Source organism: Vulpes lagopus, chromosome 21 (assembly GCF_018345385.1).
Source record: "Vulpes lagopus strain Blue_001 chromosome 21, ASM1834538v1, whole genome shotgun sequence".
Taxonomy (NCBI): Eukaryota; Metazoa; Chordata; class Mammalia; order Carnivora; family Canidae; genus Vulpes; species Vulpes lagopus.
In genome coordinates this window covers 29,056,957-29,073,700 of record NC_054844.1, presented here as the reverse complement: position 1 = coordinate 29,073,700, position 16,744 = coordinate 29,056,957, and the positions used below count along the sequence as shown (strand labels likewise).

The 16,744-nt window shown below is 36.5% G+C and overlaps 1 protein-coding gene across 5 annotated transcripts in view; it reads right to left on the bottom strand.

The window, feature by feature from the left end:
* The window catches only part of BICD1 (BICD cargo adaptor 1), a 256,755-nt gene that overhangs the window by 133,925 nt on the left and 106,086 nt on the right, over positions 1 to 16,744 (bottom strand). The gene's annotated exons all lie outside the window — the stretch shown is intronic.

Below are 16,744 nucleotides of genomic sequence, written 5' to 3'. Positions count from 1 at the left end.
AAAAAGAAAGAAAGAAAGAGTGCTAGATGAAATGCACCATAGCATTATTGAGACAGACTCCGGGAAATGTTTTGTTTTGTATATTGTATATTTTAGAATTGCTACTCTACAAGACTTCCAGAGGCAAAACAACACATTTTATGCAACAATCTAACTGTTCTGATATTTGAAATAATTCAAATTCAGTTTATAAGGGGAAAGAAAAATTTTAAATTTCTTTATAAAAATATATATGAGTTAAAGAAAAACACTGCTTGTTTTATGTTACTGTTTTCTTAAGCTGATCCTATTAAGGAAAACAGTGCTAATGAGATCATCAAAATTCACATTCTCACTTTCATTCTAGAAAAAAAATCCCGAAAACATTTTTCAAGGAAGAAAATAATGGCTTCATTAGCTTTCTGATGCATTAGCAGTAAGAATGCACCAATTATGAACAGCGCCCTGAAGAGAAAACAATCCCCAAATGGCATTCAAATGGCCCAGTACTACAAGAAAACAAAACAAACCCCTCCAAACACATGGAAATGTACTCACTGTATGAGAAAATGTCTATATCTACATATTTGTGCAAAAAGAAATACAGAATAAACCAGAAACTAATGAAATTGGTAAGCCACAGGGAGTGAGTGGAAATGGGGGGGTGGTATGAAATGTGATATAAGGGATGGGGGTTCCTTCCAGAGCAAGCCTTTTCATACAGGTCTGACTCTCAGAACTATAGTTATGTTTCACATATCTTTCAAGTAAATAATAACAAAAACCAACCTCTGTATATCAGGGGACCCCATGCAGAACACAAACAGTAACAAATGTTCCTAGCTGTACCACAAATGAACAACTTAACCACACTGAAAGGGTTGGAGAAGAAAAAATCTGGCCTGAGTAATTTGGGAAAGACAAAAAGAACCATACCCAACTACTGTAGTCAAGTTGTAAATTCTCATAGGGATTATGGGATCACAATTCTAAAAACGTCTTTATATGAATACTAGGGTTGAGCAAATAACTAATTATATTATCAGTAATGAATGCCAGGTTTCTCACTGTTGGAGAAAGTTACAAATAAGGAAAGGGAAAATTCTAGAAAGAAACTAATATATTGAGCTGTAATTAGAAGTATCGAGATGAATTTACAGTCTTTAATAGGTAGTTAAGGGATCCCTGGGTGGCGCTGCGGTTTGGCGCCTGCCTTTGGCCAGGGCGCCATCCTGGAGACCCGGGATCGAGTCTCACATCGGGCTCCCGGTGCATGGAGCCTGCTTCTCCCTCTGCCTGTGTCTCTGCCTCTCTCTCTCTCTGTGTGACTATCATAAATGAATAAAAATTTTTAAAAAAATTAATAGGTAGTTAAATATTCATAGATAGATGGAGAGAGACGTTTATGTGTGGGCATATACATGCACAGACAGGCCACTGAGAAGCCCAAAAGCCAGAACATCTCAGCAGCAATGAGCATACCTGCACCTGGATTTTGTTTCTAAATATCAATCTCCAACAAAAAAGAATTAGGGTTCTTTGAAGAAATGATCCATTCTCAAGCTACAGCAAAATGAATGAACTTCATACATCTTGTGCTGCCAAAGAGTAAATAACAAAATGCTTTAAAAAAAATAGTAGGGATCTGTCAAAGGATGCAAGAGCTTATCAGGAGGGGCTACCAATGGCCAAGTCTGGGATAATTTGGGCAATAAAATAAATAACTGTAGTAATGAATTATAATCTATAGAATAATATAGTTGTGAATCCACATTGATACAATAACTGAATAAATGAAGGAAGAAGGAATAGCTCTTCTTTACAATAGAATTCTAATTAATAAGTGTAGTAGGAATGATGAAGATAAAATATATCAGAATTTGACAAACACCAAGTAATCAATGAATTATCAGGTAAGAGTTATCAATGGAATACAAAATTAATATGCCAAAGTATGATAAGAAATAGTATTTACATAGTCTTAATACTTATTAGAAGGACACAGTATGATTTAATTATTTCAAAGACTTCTTCAAATTTTATTCATAGAACAAAAATTTAGAGAAATAATAACCTGCAAACCTCTGTCTCAATAAACTATCTTCTTTAAAATCTCTACATGGATCAAAATCAAAACATGGTTCCTAAGCATCAACTGAGAAGAGAAACATTTCAGGATGGATGGATAGATGGATGTTCATCTGTTCAGTGTAGAACACTCTTGGCATTTGGCTTGTTAAGTCTCTGAACAGAAAGAAATTCTTACTTGAGTATTCAAATTTCTATTTGTAGTAAGCATATAGACTCATGAACAGATGAAAAATTATCTTCACAAATGATTTTACTTTGCTTTTCCATCAGTAATGGTCAGATTTGGTGAGGTCGGGTCTAAATTCATTACCCATTAGAATGCCTTTGGAGGGGAGAGATTTGGCAATTTCCCTGTGATGACCTGGTGAAGTCTTTACCAGACCCTCACCCTAACAAGGGAACCCTGACTATACAGTTACAATTAGCATGAACTGTGTGTCAAGCACCTCAGCTAGCTTCCTATTTAAAACATACTTTTCCACTTCTTTGTACAGCAAACTACAAGGCCATTTTCTAAATTCTGCCTGAGTAAAATCAATAGACTTACGCACTCAGAATATGGCTCTCATATTATTTTCAGCACATAGGCAATGGTCCCTTGATAGGTAAAACAACCCCTAAAGTCTTAATAACAAGTGAATTTGCCTTTCCAATCCTGACATAAAGTTTTAAAAATTGAACTCTGGATCCAGCACCAGAGGAAATAATTTTTCAGATACATACATAGAATATATTTTCAAAAACGAATCAAGAATTGAAATTGCAAATATAAACATTTTGATGACTCTTTTAATTTATGCTTACTGCAGCTCAGAAACCTTAACTGACCATATGGATTTCCAAAGTTAGTCATTATTTTTGTGAAGAACTTGGCCCTTCTTTGGACCAGATTTTAAAACCAATGTAAGTATGCAAGGTTATCCAAGGACATTAACCCTGGTGTTTTTCACATGAAATAGAAAAATAGTATCAACACTGCACAGGCTATAGATGCCCCTGATCTGCATTTGCAAATCCACTGAGTACTAACATAACTCAAAAAATATCTGCATTTTAGAAAGGGAGAGTAAAGGAGAAAACACTCCTACTTTACCTAATTCCTGTCAATAACTAAAATGGGATATGATGCCAACTGACATCTATCATTTGGCTAATTGTTTAAGTAGATTTACCAGACTTGTCTGGCTCTGCCAGGTACCTTCTTCCTTCCATAACTATTCCAAGTATGTCCTGACAAAGCTGGGCCCAAGAGAAGACAAACAATCTTTTTTAAGGCCACTGAAGCTGTATCCTTGGCAGAAATCACAAAACTAGCTTCAATGTCTATTTATAGGCAAACCTAGGGTAGTCATGCTTCTAGTTATATTTCGTTCAGACAGCAAATTCCTTTTAAGTTGCAATCACTTCATGGATAATTTTCATTTGAAATTAATTCAAGTAAACTGACATTTCTATACAATTTTGGAATGTATTATGATTTAATTGTACTATGTTACCTTCATATAGTCCATTGTAATGTAGCACAGCTGCTTTCAATTACCTGCCAATCTCAGTAAATTTGCTATATAGTAAGTTCTTTCCTTTCTCATTCTACTCACATGACTTCTTAATCCAAAGAAAATTGATATTTTTTACCTTCATGTTCAGGACAATACATTAGCTGTTAAGTGGCATTTTCATACTTATCATCCTTCCTAATATGAATGATTAAAGAAATAAAAGTTTGGCTAGTATATTTAATAATGTCCTATTATCTTAAAAATATGTGTCCTTGGTTATAGGATTTTCATTCTTTCATCTTAAAAACTGTAGCAGAACAACATACTAAGTCACCTAAGGACATTAAAAAATAGTTTTATTTGAACTGTAACATTTATTCATTTGTTCATTCACTCAACAAGTGTTTACAGAGAACTATAACAGCCACTGAAGTGCTTAAGGCACTGAAGATCTATATTCTAGAAAAAAGATCTCTGCTAGTGGAGCATATATTTTAGTGGAATATAAATAAATTAATAAGTATGTGGCATAATGTCGGAAAAGTTCTAGAAAGAAAATGAAAGCCAGGGTAAAAGCAGGTAAAAAAACTGCCCAATAGAACTTTCTGCAAAGATGTATCTGTGTTGTCTACTAACCACTAACCACATGTGACTAATGAGCTCTTAAAACGTGGCTCTTGTGACCAAAGAATTGAATTTTTCAATTTTATGTAATTTCATTAATTTTAATTATCATATTTGGATACTGGCTACCATGTTGGACAGTGCAGGGAAAGAGAATAAGGCAGGTACCAAGAGAGGAAGTCCTATTAAGACAGGACCTTCAGGGAAGGGGGTAACCTTTAGCAGATCTGAACAAAGGAGGGAGTGAGACAGAACCTGGCCTTTCCCCAGAGCAGCAAGCCTAAATTTAAGTGTTACTAAGCAATAATTACTGCACTGCCATGGCACCTTTTTAAAGACCACCGGTGGCATTCTTTAAAGTCTCTACCACAGCACTTCAAAACCTGAGTGAGCCGGGTATTATTGAGACTTGATTTAACTTGTAAGAAGAAAAGGGTTGGCAACTAGCCTGTCAATGTAACCCATCCTCCCCAATAAACGACTTTACCTTCTTTGAACATATGATAAAAACTAGTTGACCAGTTACATGTCTCTGTTGCCTCAGCTGGCTAGGAAATTCTGCATTAAATGCTCTACAGCAATTAGCTAAAATATCTTAAGTTTCTGGTATAACTCTCCTGTGTTCTCCGTTGTTTTGAGTTTTGTATTTATCCGCATGGTATTGGTTTCTTTTATTTTAATATACTTCAAATACTTTCAGAGTAGGAAGGTTATGAGTTATAATCCCAACAAATGGTTTAAATAATGTTGAATTACCACTTCTTTGAAATTTAAACCTTAAAGAAAGTCCATGTTAAAGATGGAGTTTGAGAGCTTAAGAGAACTGAAATTTCTTTTTTTTCTTAAGATTTTTTTAAACTTATTCATGAGAGACACAGAACGACACAGAAAGAGGCAGAGGGAGAAGCAGGCTCCCTGCAAGGAGCCACATGCAGGACTCAATCAATCCTGGGACCCCAGGATCACGACCTGTGCCAAAGGCAGACACTCAACCACTGAGCCACCCAGGTGCCCCGAGAACTGAGAGTTCTATGAAGGATGCATTCTCACTCTGTGGAAAATAATGAGTCCAAAGGATTTCATAAAGTGTGCACACACGTTCACACACACAGGAATAAATGAGCTAAACTACTTAGAACTAACTGACTGAGAAACCTTTCTCAAACGACTTACTCCAGCAGCAAAACAGAGGGTATGATCCAATTACAAAAGAAGGGATCACTGGAGGTGAGACACTCAAGAGTACCCAGCTGCGAGAAATTGGTTTCCATGACTCATGGCTCAAAAGTTATTAGGAATTACCAGGTATCCTTGACAGAATCAAGCCTAATCCTTGAAAAGGCACATGTACTCAGAAAAAAGGCAAAAGAGGTCAAGGGTGTGGACTCCTAAGCTGGACTAGCTCTGCTTCTTCCCACCTGCAGAACACTGAGCAAGTTACTTAACATTTTGTACCTCAGTTTTCTCACTCGTAGTATTGTTGTGAGGCTTAAAAGAAAAAATCGACATATCACTTAAAACAGTTCTTGGACAAATACAGTAAATGCTCAAAACTTATTGGCTATTCTTAGGAGAAAGAAAATGTGCTTTGGAATCAAACACATCAGGGTTTAAATCTGCCTCTTCTGAAATCTCTGGCAAGGTTTTGAAACTCATCTCATGTACAAAAGGAGAGAAACAGCATCTACCTTAAAAATAAAAACAGAGGGCATCTGGGTGGCTCAGTGTTTGAGCGTCTGCCTTTGGCTCAGGTCATGATCCTGGAGTCACGGGATCTAGTCCCACATCAGGCTTCCTGAGGGGAGCCTGCTTCTCCCTCTGCCTGTGTCTCTGCCTCTCTCTGTGTGTCTGTCTCTCATGAATAAATAAATGAAATCTTAAAAAAAAAAAAAAGAAAGAAAGAAAGGTAAAAACAGACTAGCCTTAAAAGGTTAGGATATCAGAGAAAAGATATAAAATCCACCGCAAAATGCCTTGTGCACAGTAAGATGCTTGCTCAGTACCAGTCCTCAGCCTCTCTCACCCGCCCTTTGGAAGTCTTGGGTCTGATGCTGGCGGGCTGTTGCTTCCTCTGGTATAAAGGTCTTCCGTGAACTCCTGCATGACTCAGGGAGGCAGTTTGCCTCTCTATGGACCACAGGTCCCTATGCATTTCTGAAACACTAAGCCTCTTACCAGAAGTTCTGATGTAACCCTTTTTCTTATTAAGCCATTAAAGATGTAAAAGGCAAACAAATTCCTCAAGCCCTAGGCTCTAAGGTTTATTTTAGCAAAGAATTCAGTTTTATCTTCTTTCAGTGAGAATCTTCAACTCTTCCTTAACTCTCCCCATCTTCTCTGGCTTTTAACCTAACTCCTACCCAATTATAAATCCCATCCATCTGGAAAACACAGGAGATCTATGACAACTTGGGTGATTGCCCCTGATTTTTCCAGGCATAATATCTAACAGTCTATCATTCAAATGTATATTTACTTAAAGCCTAGATATTTTTTTTTGTATCCTTGATGGTTTATAATTGGCACCTTCTGTCTTGCTGAACCCCCCTTCCAAGCTACTCAGAGATTTTTCTAAAATTTTTTGCTATATGTTGAATATACACAAAAATTTACAAGAAAATATAAGCAAAAAAATAACATCAAAATTAATTTCTGTAGTTTAAGATAAAGACCATAACCCACTAGCCTCAAAAGCTTGTTTGCCTTTCCTTTGTGTTCTCTCATTGCCCCCCAACTCCTCCCCAAGTAAACACTATCCTAAATTTTGTATTTACCATTTTCTTGCTTTTTTTGGTAGTTTACCATTATGTGTATGTATTTGTAATAATATATTGTTCAATATTACTTTTTTTTAAAGACCTATAATGGAATCATTCATATGCACTCTTTGGCAATTTGCTTTAACTCAAATTTACATTCCTAAAATGTATCCATTTTGATTGGTATTGTTTTAATTCCTCTTTTTTCATTGTAATAGTCTACTGAATAAATATATACTTCATTTTAATAATCCATTCTCCCAACAATGAATAATTTGATTGCTTCTAGTTCCTTGATATTATGAATAATGTAGCTCTGAACATTCTTGTGCCTATCTCCTAGACTAATACTTCTCAAAGTACAGGTGGTGAGGAGCAGTTTTATTTCCAATCTTTAGTGGACTAATGATTTAATAAAATACAATAAAAATAAATTACTATAAGCATACTCCTACCATATGATCTAACTGTTCCACTCATAGGTATTTATTTGCCCAAATAAAAGACAGCATGTGTCCACATAAAGATTTCTATGTAACTGATTATAGCAACTTTATTGTAATAGCCAAAAACTAGAAACAACTCAAATGTTCACCAATAGGTGAATGGATAAGCAAATGTGGTATAGCCATACAATAGAACATTACTCAGCAATGAAAAGGAATGAACTGCTGATCATGAAATGACATGCAAAATAATTATGCTAAGTACAAGAAGCCAGACAAAACCAGAGTGTGTAAGATTCCATTTCTCTGACATCCTAGAGAATGTAAGCCAACCATTAGTGACAGAAAGCAGATGAGTGGTTGTTGTGAGTTGGGGTGGGGGTTATTGAAGAAGGGGTGTATGCGGCAAAAGGGAGGGACTACCAAGGGACATGAAAATATTTTACGAACTGATGGATATGTTCATTATCTTGGTTGTGGTAATGATTTAATAAGTATATGCATATGTCAAAATTGAAAAAACTTCACTTTAAATATGTGCAGTTTGTGGTATGTCAATTATACCTTAATAAAGCTATACAAATATAAATCACTAGGAAAACATGAGAAGAAAAATATAAAATCTAAGCCTCAATTATTATTTAAGACTATATTTTTAAGAGCAGTTTCAGGTACACAGAAAAGCTGAGAGGAAGGTTATAGAGATTTCCCATTACTCCTTGCCCTTACATATGCATAGCCTTCCCCGAGAGAGGTACATTGGTGGGGAAGGCTACACTGACACATCATTATTCAAAGTCCATAGTTTACATTAGGATTCACTCTTGATGTACTTTGTGTAGATTTGGAGAAATGTATAATGACTTGTATTCACCTTTATAGTATTGAACAGTTTCACTATCCTAAAAATTCTCTATACCCTGCCTATTCATCCCTCTCTCCCTGCTACCCCTGGCAACCACTGATCTTTTTACCATCTCCATAGCTTTGCCTTTTCCAAGAATGCCATATAGTTGGAATCATACAGAATGCATTTAGTGTTCTCAGATTGGCTTCTTTCATTTAGTGATATGCATGTAAGTTTCCTCCATGTCTTCCCATGGCTTGATAGCTCATTTCCTTTTAGCACTGAATAATATTCTATTGTTTGAATGGACCACTTTTTATTATCTATTCATCTACTGAAAGACATCTTTGTTGCTTTCAAGTGTTTATGTCCTAAGAATGTAGTAGCTGTTTGAAAAACTAATTTATGTAAATTTAAATAAAAAATATTTTAATTGCATTCTTTAAAAAACACAATTACATACTAGCAAGATGTGTACAGCCAATGGGCACTGCACAACTTCTCAAACTTGGAATCAGGTTGGACCCTGTCACCCTCGTTTCCTGTTCCACATTGATTTTCACATGGCAACGGCTTTCTACTAGAGCAACCCTGAAAACCCAGCTTTGCAAAATATTGCATAAAAAAAAAGAATGTAGCACAATCTAATTGAAACCCTGAACTGAACGATCTTGAGCTAGTAAGATACACAGGGTCAAAAGACATCATGTATCACTGTGTTCCCCTCAAACATGCAAAATATCCTAAGGTTCTTTGAGAGTTTGCAGAGGTGCCCCCTGGCACTTAGGCACACAAGGTCTCCAGGTATCTACACGTCTGGGGTAAGGCCTACCCTAAGTATTTCTGACATGCTCATTTTGAGATTCTAATGTAAGGAAGAGTTGAGAACCACTGCTCTAGGGTGTGGGCCAGGAGCTGAAATGGCCATGTTGTGGATTACGCACAGCCTCAGCTCTTCTTAACAGGGCTGCCGAGCATTCCAGTGCTGCTGCACAAATTCTCACTGTCGCTAGCAGTGTCCAAGAGTTCCTATTGCTCCACATTCTTATGATTGACTTTTAGACTTTAAAGTTTTTACCACCTGAGAGTTTATTTTGCATTTCCCTGATGACTAATGAAGTTACAGATTTTCATATTTTTATCAACCATTCACATTTCCATTTCTGTGAAGTTATGCATTTTCATATTTTTCATTTCTCAAGAGAGCTTTCTCCCCCCTTTATTAATTTGTCAGTTGTATATATGGCAAATATCTTCCCCCAGTATTTATGATTTGTTTTTTCATTCATTTTACAGTGTCTTTTTTAATTCTACTTAGAGAGAGAGAGCAGGGGTGGGGTGCAGAGGAAGAATGACAAGCAGATTCTGTGCTGAGTGCAGGGCTTGATGAAGGGCTTGATCTGAGGACCCTGAGACCAGAGCCTGAGCCAAAATCAAGAGTCAGACGCTTGACTGACCGAGCCACCCAGGCGCCCCTACAGTGTCTTTTGAAAACATAAGGTCTCATTTTCTAAAGGACAGGTTGCTGTTTCCTTACTATTTGTAGTAATAAGTATGGCAAATATTTTCTCCCAGTTTGTGGCTCCCTCTTCTATTCTTTAGAGATGTCTTTTGATAAAATAATGTCCTTGATTTTAAGGTAGTCCTACAGCCAATCTATTGTTCTCTAACTAGGAAATTTTGTGTCTTATTTCACCCTTCCAACCTCCAAGGTCATAAAGTTATTCCCTATTTTCTTCCAAAAGTTTACAAGTTTTGCCTTTTACATTTCAGTCCTTTAACCCACCTGAAATTAATTTTTGTGTACAGAATGAAACACAGATCTATTTTAATTGTTTTCTTATATAATCAATTTCCCTAGCACTGTTTAATGAATTGCCCCTCCTTTCCTGCTGATGTGAAGTGCCAAGTCAGCCATAAATCATATTGACATAAATTGTGCCTGGTTCTAGGCTATCCCATAATGCTCCACTGATGATTTTAGGGTACTGAAGTGAGGGCCCATTCCCCTGAGAAAGAAGCGGTACCTTGCATCATTTATTTAAGCTTTGAACTATCTGCATCAAACAGGATGTCATTACTAATGGCAATCTATTAAATGAAAATGCCATACTTTGTAGGAAAGGAGCAAATTCAAATTGATTTTGAAATTTAGCCAGTGAGTATATAAAATCTAGGTTTTTCTTTCCCTTATATAAATGATATATATAATTATTAAAGAAAAAATAGGTAATCCCAAAAAGTAGAGAAAGAAAAAAAAACTTCTACCTTTCCTTCCCCATCCTCACAATTTAGGAAAGTTCAGGACCTCCAAATTCTTACCCACCATTGCCTACTGGGCCCCTTGAGGTCCATAAGATGTGTTTTACTCATAAGGGTTTGGGCCTCAAGTTAGGATCTGGTCTTCTACCTTCGTGAACTTGGCTCAACCAAAAGGACGCATTCTGCCCAGACTGGTGTCCACTCATGCTTCCTCCTCCTTAGCTCTCCCTGGGTTCTAAATATATTTTAGAGTGATATATGTCATAAGAAATCTTGGGATCAAAAGTGTTAGACAACTACTGTCCCCTAGTTGATGTATATAGCCAATCTTATTTTTGATGGCTCACTTCAGTCTCCTTTGGCTGGGTTAGAAGCTAGTTTCTTATTACTATGGCTATTCACAGTCCCAAGCAAATTATAGAGACTTTAGGAATCAGCATAAGGAAAAATATACATGCTTAGCAAGCAATCTCTTTAAGACTGCTTGCTTAGCAGAATATGTCTGTCCAGAAGCAAAATTCAAATGCACACATTTTATGAGTATTACCAGAAAGAAACTCTTCAACTTTTTAACAGATTCTATTTTTTATTCTATTTTTTTTTTAACAAAACATGTATAAAATACAAGTAAAATTTTTTCTGGGTCTTATCCAGTGAGGGTCTTTGTCTACTAAAATGTAGATAAAATGAACTTAAGTTATCATAAGTTATATTCCGGGTCCCCCAGTATAAAAATAATAAATTTTACATTCTTTTTCCTGATTAAAAATCAAACCAACATCCAGTAAAAAAATCTTCATTTTGCTGACTCTCCCTCCCTTCCTTTTCTTTTTGCCACCCTTCCTTCCAACAAACATTCATTCGGAATCTATGCATTTAGGCACCAAATCATTGGAATATCAAGGCCTCGTTATATTGCATGAAGAAACCTGGTGGTTTTATTTATATACAGGTTTTGTATAAAAACAAGTTTGCCCCTTTGGAGCACCTTGGTGCCTCAGTCAGTTGAGCACCCAACTCTTGGTTCTGGCTAAGGACGTGATCCTGGAGTCTTGAGACGAAGCCTCACATTGGCCTCTGCGCTCAGTGCAGAGTCTGCTTGAGATTGTCTCTCTCCCTCCCTATCTGCCCTTCCCCCTTCATGCTCTCTCTAAATAAATAACATCTTTTAAAAAAAAAAATCATTAAAAAAACCCCGCAAGTCTACTCTTCTAGAGGACATCTTGTAAAGCCATTCAGTTGATTCAGCTCAAGAAAATGAACTGAAATCAGCTCAGGCAGAGTGACCTGAGGACAATCTCCCTAGATAAGAGGGATCCCTCACAGACTATTTCATTTAGGACTCGAGAAAGGAAAGCCTTGTTTCAGAAGAAAGAGTCATACATAGAAAGGAGGTTTGTATTCAGAAAAAAGATTATCTCACACTCTATTCTTGGAGAATAAATACAGTAGGTCTTTTGAAACATAAAGAAGAAAGTAATAAGGGAATATCCCTGATCTTTCAGCTATTATCAAAAAAGCAATATTGATATGGAGTTATCAATATTACCTAGATTTTCATAAACTCAGTTGTGACTAGGATATAAGAGAACAGATCAAGCAACTTTTATTACTAATCAAGAAAAGAAAAATGTTTCTTGAAAACATTATTTCATGTCCTCTGTACACTGGTCCTTATGTTCTTATTGGTTAACAAAGTGAACTAACCATATGTTTTCATTGTGTCTTCTTGTTTTCATGTAAGTTTCCTTTACTTGAATATTTTAAAATCGTCTCAGCCTAAAAAAACTAATTAAAATAACAAGTGACATTATTCACTATTTTGCATACAAGGTTCAGCAATATGCCAAATCACCAGCTGGTCAGCGGTAGAGCCAAGATTCAAAGCCCAGGGGCCTGACCCCAGAGCCTGTGCATCAAGTATTCTGTATAGCAGAACTGCAGCAACAAATCAGAAATGAAAAACCTGATAAGAAGCATTAACAAGATAACATGAGACTTTTGTTCTGAATTTATAAGAAGTTAGGAAATACACAAGTAATTTAGAGAGAGTAAGCTGTGAGCTTGTTTAGGCTAAACCATCATCTAGTGATGTGGTTTCATCAAATGAAACCATCATCTAGCTATCTCCACCCTACTTTGCTGTTGTGGAAGGACCTGTGAGTTATCTCATCAATATCCACCCTTCTCTCCTCTTCAAAAGAAATGTTGATGTTATTTGGGGTGCAGTGGCCCAGCTTAAAGACTACTTTTTCCTAACTTTCTTGGTTTCTAGGAAAGTTCAAGGAAACGTAAGGAGAAGCTAAGTAGAGCCAGGGAAGCTCTTTCAAAGGGGGCTGATTCAGTTGAGAAATACACACTTTTGCCATTTCATTTTCTTACAGCCTAGAATATAGATATGATGGCTGGATTGCTAAGAGCATTTTGTGACCATGAGGAAAAATTTTGGCCTATAAGCCAGCACTAAGGACATCAGAAAGGAAGATGAGGAGAAGCCTGGGCTCTTTGTGACCACAGAATTGCCACACCAGCCCTGAATTACTTAGCTCTGGACTTTTATGTTTAAACCACTCATATTTGAGTTTTCTGTAAAATGTGGCTAAATTCTAACCCCAAGTAATATCATATCTTACATATTTTTTAACTTTTAATTATCCTCAATATCCAACGTTCTTTCCAGAAATTTACAAGAACTCTTAATAAATTGTATTCTAATTCACAATAATCCCCTTTGTGCCTCACATTTATTTCTCTCTGCAACACATCTTCACTAGTCTTATATTCACGTCGTTATGAATTCATAGGATATACTGTTAGTAGAAATATTGTAATATTAGTAAAGGTAAAAATGAATACTAGATGCAAAAGTCAACAGGTCAGCCTGTGATATAAAAAGAAAAAAAAAGGACCATGAGAATTAAAGTTAAGAAATTTGTCTAGAATCACCAGTCCAATAATTGATGAAACCAGGGCTCAAACCTAAAGCCTCCTCTGTGATGTTGGTCTTAAAGGGATCCACTGATAGTGAACTGGCAAGAATGAAGTAGAAAAAGCTTCCAGTTGAAGGTGACAGGTTTAGCAAAAGCCTCAGGGGAGAAGGTAGGAGGTAAACTACTTATTCACAGGCCATTAGAAGCCATGAGCATGAGGGGCCATTTTAAAAAAAGCAGACCTTGGTGCAGTACTAAAGCAGATTTGATGCAAAGAACCAAAAGGGAGATGTGAAATCATGAAATAAGTAGGCTTAGGGGTACCTCTCAACCACCAGCATGGGGGTGATGGGGTTAGGGAAACAGACTAACAAGCAGGGTATCCAGACTGGCCTGTTAAAGTGCACAGTTGCTGGTTTTATTACCAAGTTATGCAATATTTATCCCTCACCTGTACCCTGGCTGTGAAGAATGTTCCGTCTTCTCATTATTTTTTTTTCAGTGTTCTTATCTCAAAAATATTTTTATTATTTATTATTAATCATAATCATTCTTATAATCATTCTTATCTCAAAAATACTTTATTTTTTAAATATTAATTTATTTATTTGAGAGAGTGCGTGCACCAGGAGGGGGAGGGGCTGAGGCAGAGGGAGAAGCAGGCTCCCCACTAAGCAGAGAACATTATGTGGGGCTCCAGCCCCCGACACAAGTATCCACTTGAGCTGAAGACAGCCGTCTGACCTACTGAGCCACCCATGTGCCCTCAAAAATATTTTAAAAAGTCTGTGAGAACTTTAAAGATAAATGATTAGGGACAAAAATACGATGCATGTTTGTTACTCAGAGATTTGTGTTAGTCAGTCATAGCCAGTTGGCACAGGTGAAGGCTAAGAGTAGCCATTATACCTAGGACTTGGAGAGGAGATCTATAAATCCTAACCTAAGCTGGACAAAGACCATTCTTGTCTTACTTATGGCTAATCTGTATCTTGTCATCATAAAAGTGTCCTAAATAATTTGTATCAAGTTACCTTGAGACATCTAGACTTCAGAAGGCTAACTCTATCTCTTAGGGAATATAGTCATAAACTTTGAAGCTGTATCTACTAACTGGCTGTCAAGGAAGCTGTCTTCAGCCTTCTATATGTACCATCCTTGGCCAAGCACTTAAATACCTTTGTCAGTAAAAAAAATATGAAGACTTTCTGGTTTCCTCCTTTGGGCCTGATTGTAATAATATGATAACCACAAACAGATTCTTCTCTTCAAACCAAAATTAATAATAATTTTTCTACCACAGGCCCAAACATTTCCATCCCAACTCTAACCCACATCAAGGCCTTTAACTTGAGGGAGAAATGAGAGAAATGGAATTTAGGATGCAGATATTAAAGATATAAGTACAATCTCAGGAAGGAACAGATGCTTTGTTTTTAATGACTGATGGTTTTTCCTGAGATGAGTAAGTACGGCTGGAAAACTTCTAAAGTCTAGTTATATGTGGTTGGCCTGCCAGATGTTATTTAACCCTCAAGCTCAGCTCATGCTTCTCTCTGATTTACCTTATGCCTCACCATGTCTCCAATTCTACATTATATCTGATAGCAACAGGGTAGGGGTGGGGAGTTGTGGGGAGAAGAGTTCAGGAAGGGAAAGAGATTATAACAGGTGGTCAACAGTGGGGTGAGGCTCAGGAAAGGTGAAGTGGTCTGCTTTGAACATTATTTGACCATTTCTTTCCAATAGAATCAAAGTATCCTTTTCAGTCTACATCAAATGACCCCACAACAAAATGGCTATGTCAAAGCAACAGAATGTAAATGTCACAAGATTCTTTCTCAGGGTTATTCCTTCTTAAAGGCACGTTCTAAGTTCTAATTCCATATTCTCAACAATCTGCTTTCAGATCTATGTTTGATTTTCCTAAGGTAAAACTGTGACTCTAAAGATAAAGCTTTTCTTACCAGACTTCATATGGAAATAAAAAGTAGAAATTTGAAAATATTTTAATTCAGCCTTAGTTAAAATTAAAGAGAGAACTCTTGAGTAATAAAGGTACTGAGTGAGAAACTTTCATCTGGAGGTCTTAGGAGCACATTGAACAAAGGATACTCAAACAGCAGTCACAAATTTCTGCTTTAAGTTTAAATTTGCACATACTCTGTCTCTTATCAAAATAATAAGTAGCTATTTTTTAAAAAATATTTTATTTATTTATTTTAGAGACAGAATGCAGTGGGGAGAAGCAGAGAGAAGGACAGTCTTAAGTAGACTCTGTGCTGAGCACAAAACCCAACATGGAGCTTACTCCCACAACCCTGAGGTCACAACCCTGAGATCATGACCTGAGCTAAAACCAAGAGTTGGACACTTAACTGACTGATCCACTCAGACACCACAAATGAATAATAAGCTCTTAAGTAATGTCACAGAACCTCCATATTATGTTATTTCAAACTATTAAGGGTTGGGGCACCTGGCTGGCTCAGTCAGTAGAGCACGTGAATCTTGATTTCAGGGTCTTGAATTCAAGCCCTACGTTGGGCACTGAACTTACTTGATTAAAAAAAAGAAGAAGTAGAAGATGCAAACTATAAAGACTTTAACCTGGAACCTTAAGGCTATGTATATTTTTTATAGAAAACTGAATCTCTTAGAATGAATTTTATAAACAAATACTTGTTTACATAAAGTGGTAAACTATGTTTGACACAGAAAATTGATTTTGCTCACCTACCTTGTTATAATTATTCCAATGTCTATGATCTCAGTATTCTTGTTATAATTAACTTCATCAATGTACAAACTATGTAGAGTCTCATGCTAGTCAAGAAAAATACCTAGACTCACATACTAATATATTTTTCTCCCAGTCATTTGGTAAAATAAAATAGCATTTACAGCAGCTTCATTATCAAGACCACAGTGCATGTCATTCTTCTACATACCTGTCAAGCTGTTTGCCCAGATGAACAATATATTGTTCTATTAAGAGAGCTGTTTGCCCAGATGAGCAAACTGTTTGTCCTGATAAATTGATTTGCAAGAATTTTCTAAAGCAAACAGTGAAGTTATTTATTAATTTACTGTCTAATCTTCCTGAGCAAGAATTTCCTGGAGCCAAGAGTTAAGTCATACTGACATGGGTGGGCTCAGTTCTAATACATTCCATTCCATGTGTAAGTAACAAATGGTTAAGGAGAAAAAACATGATTGACACAGAGGGATATTCAGCCATAGAATTTTAGAAGTTGGTGAGTAGTCTAACCTCATTAAGTTTACTGTAGAAGAAACTGAGATCCAG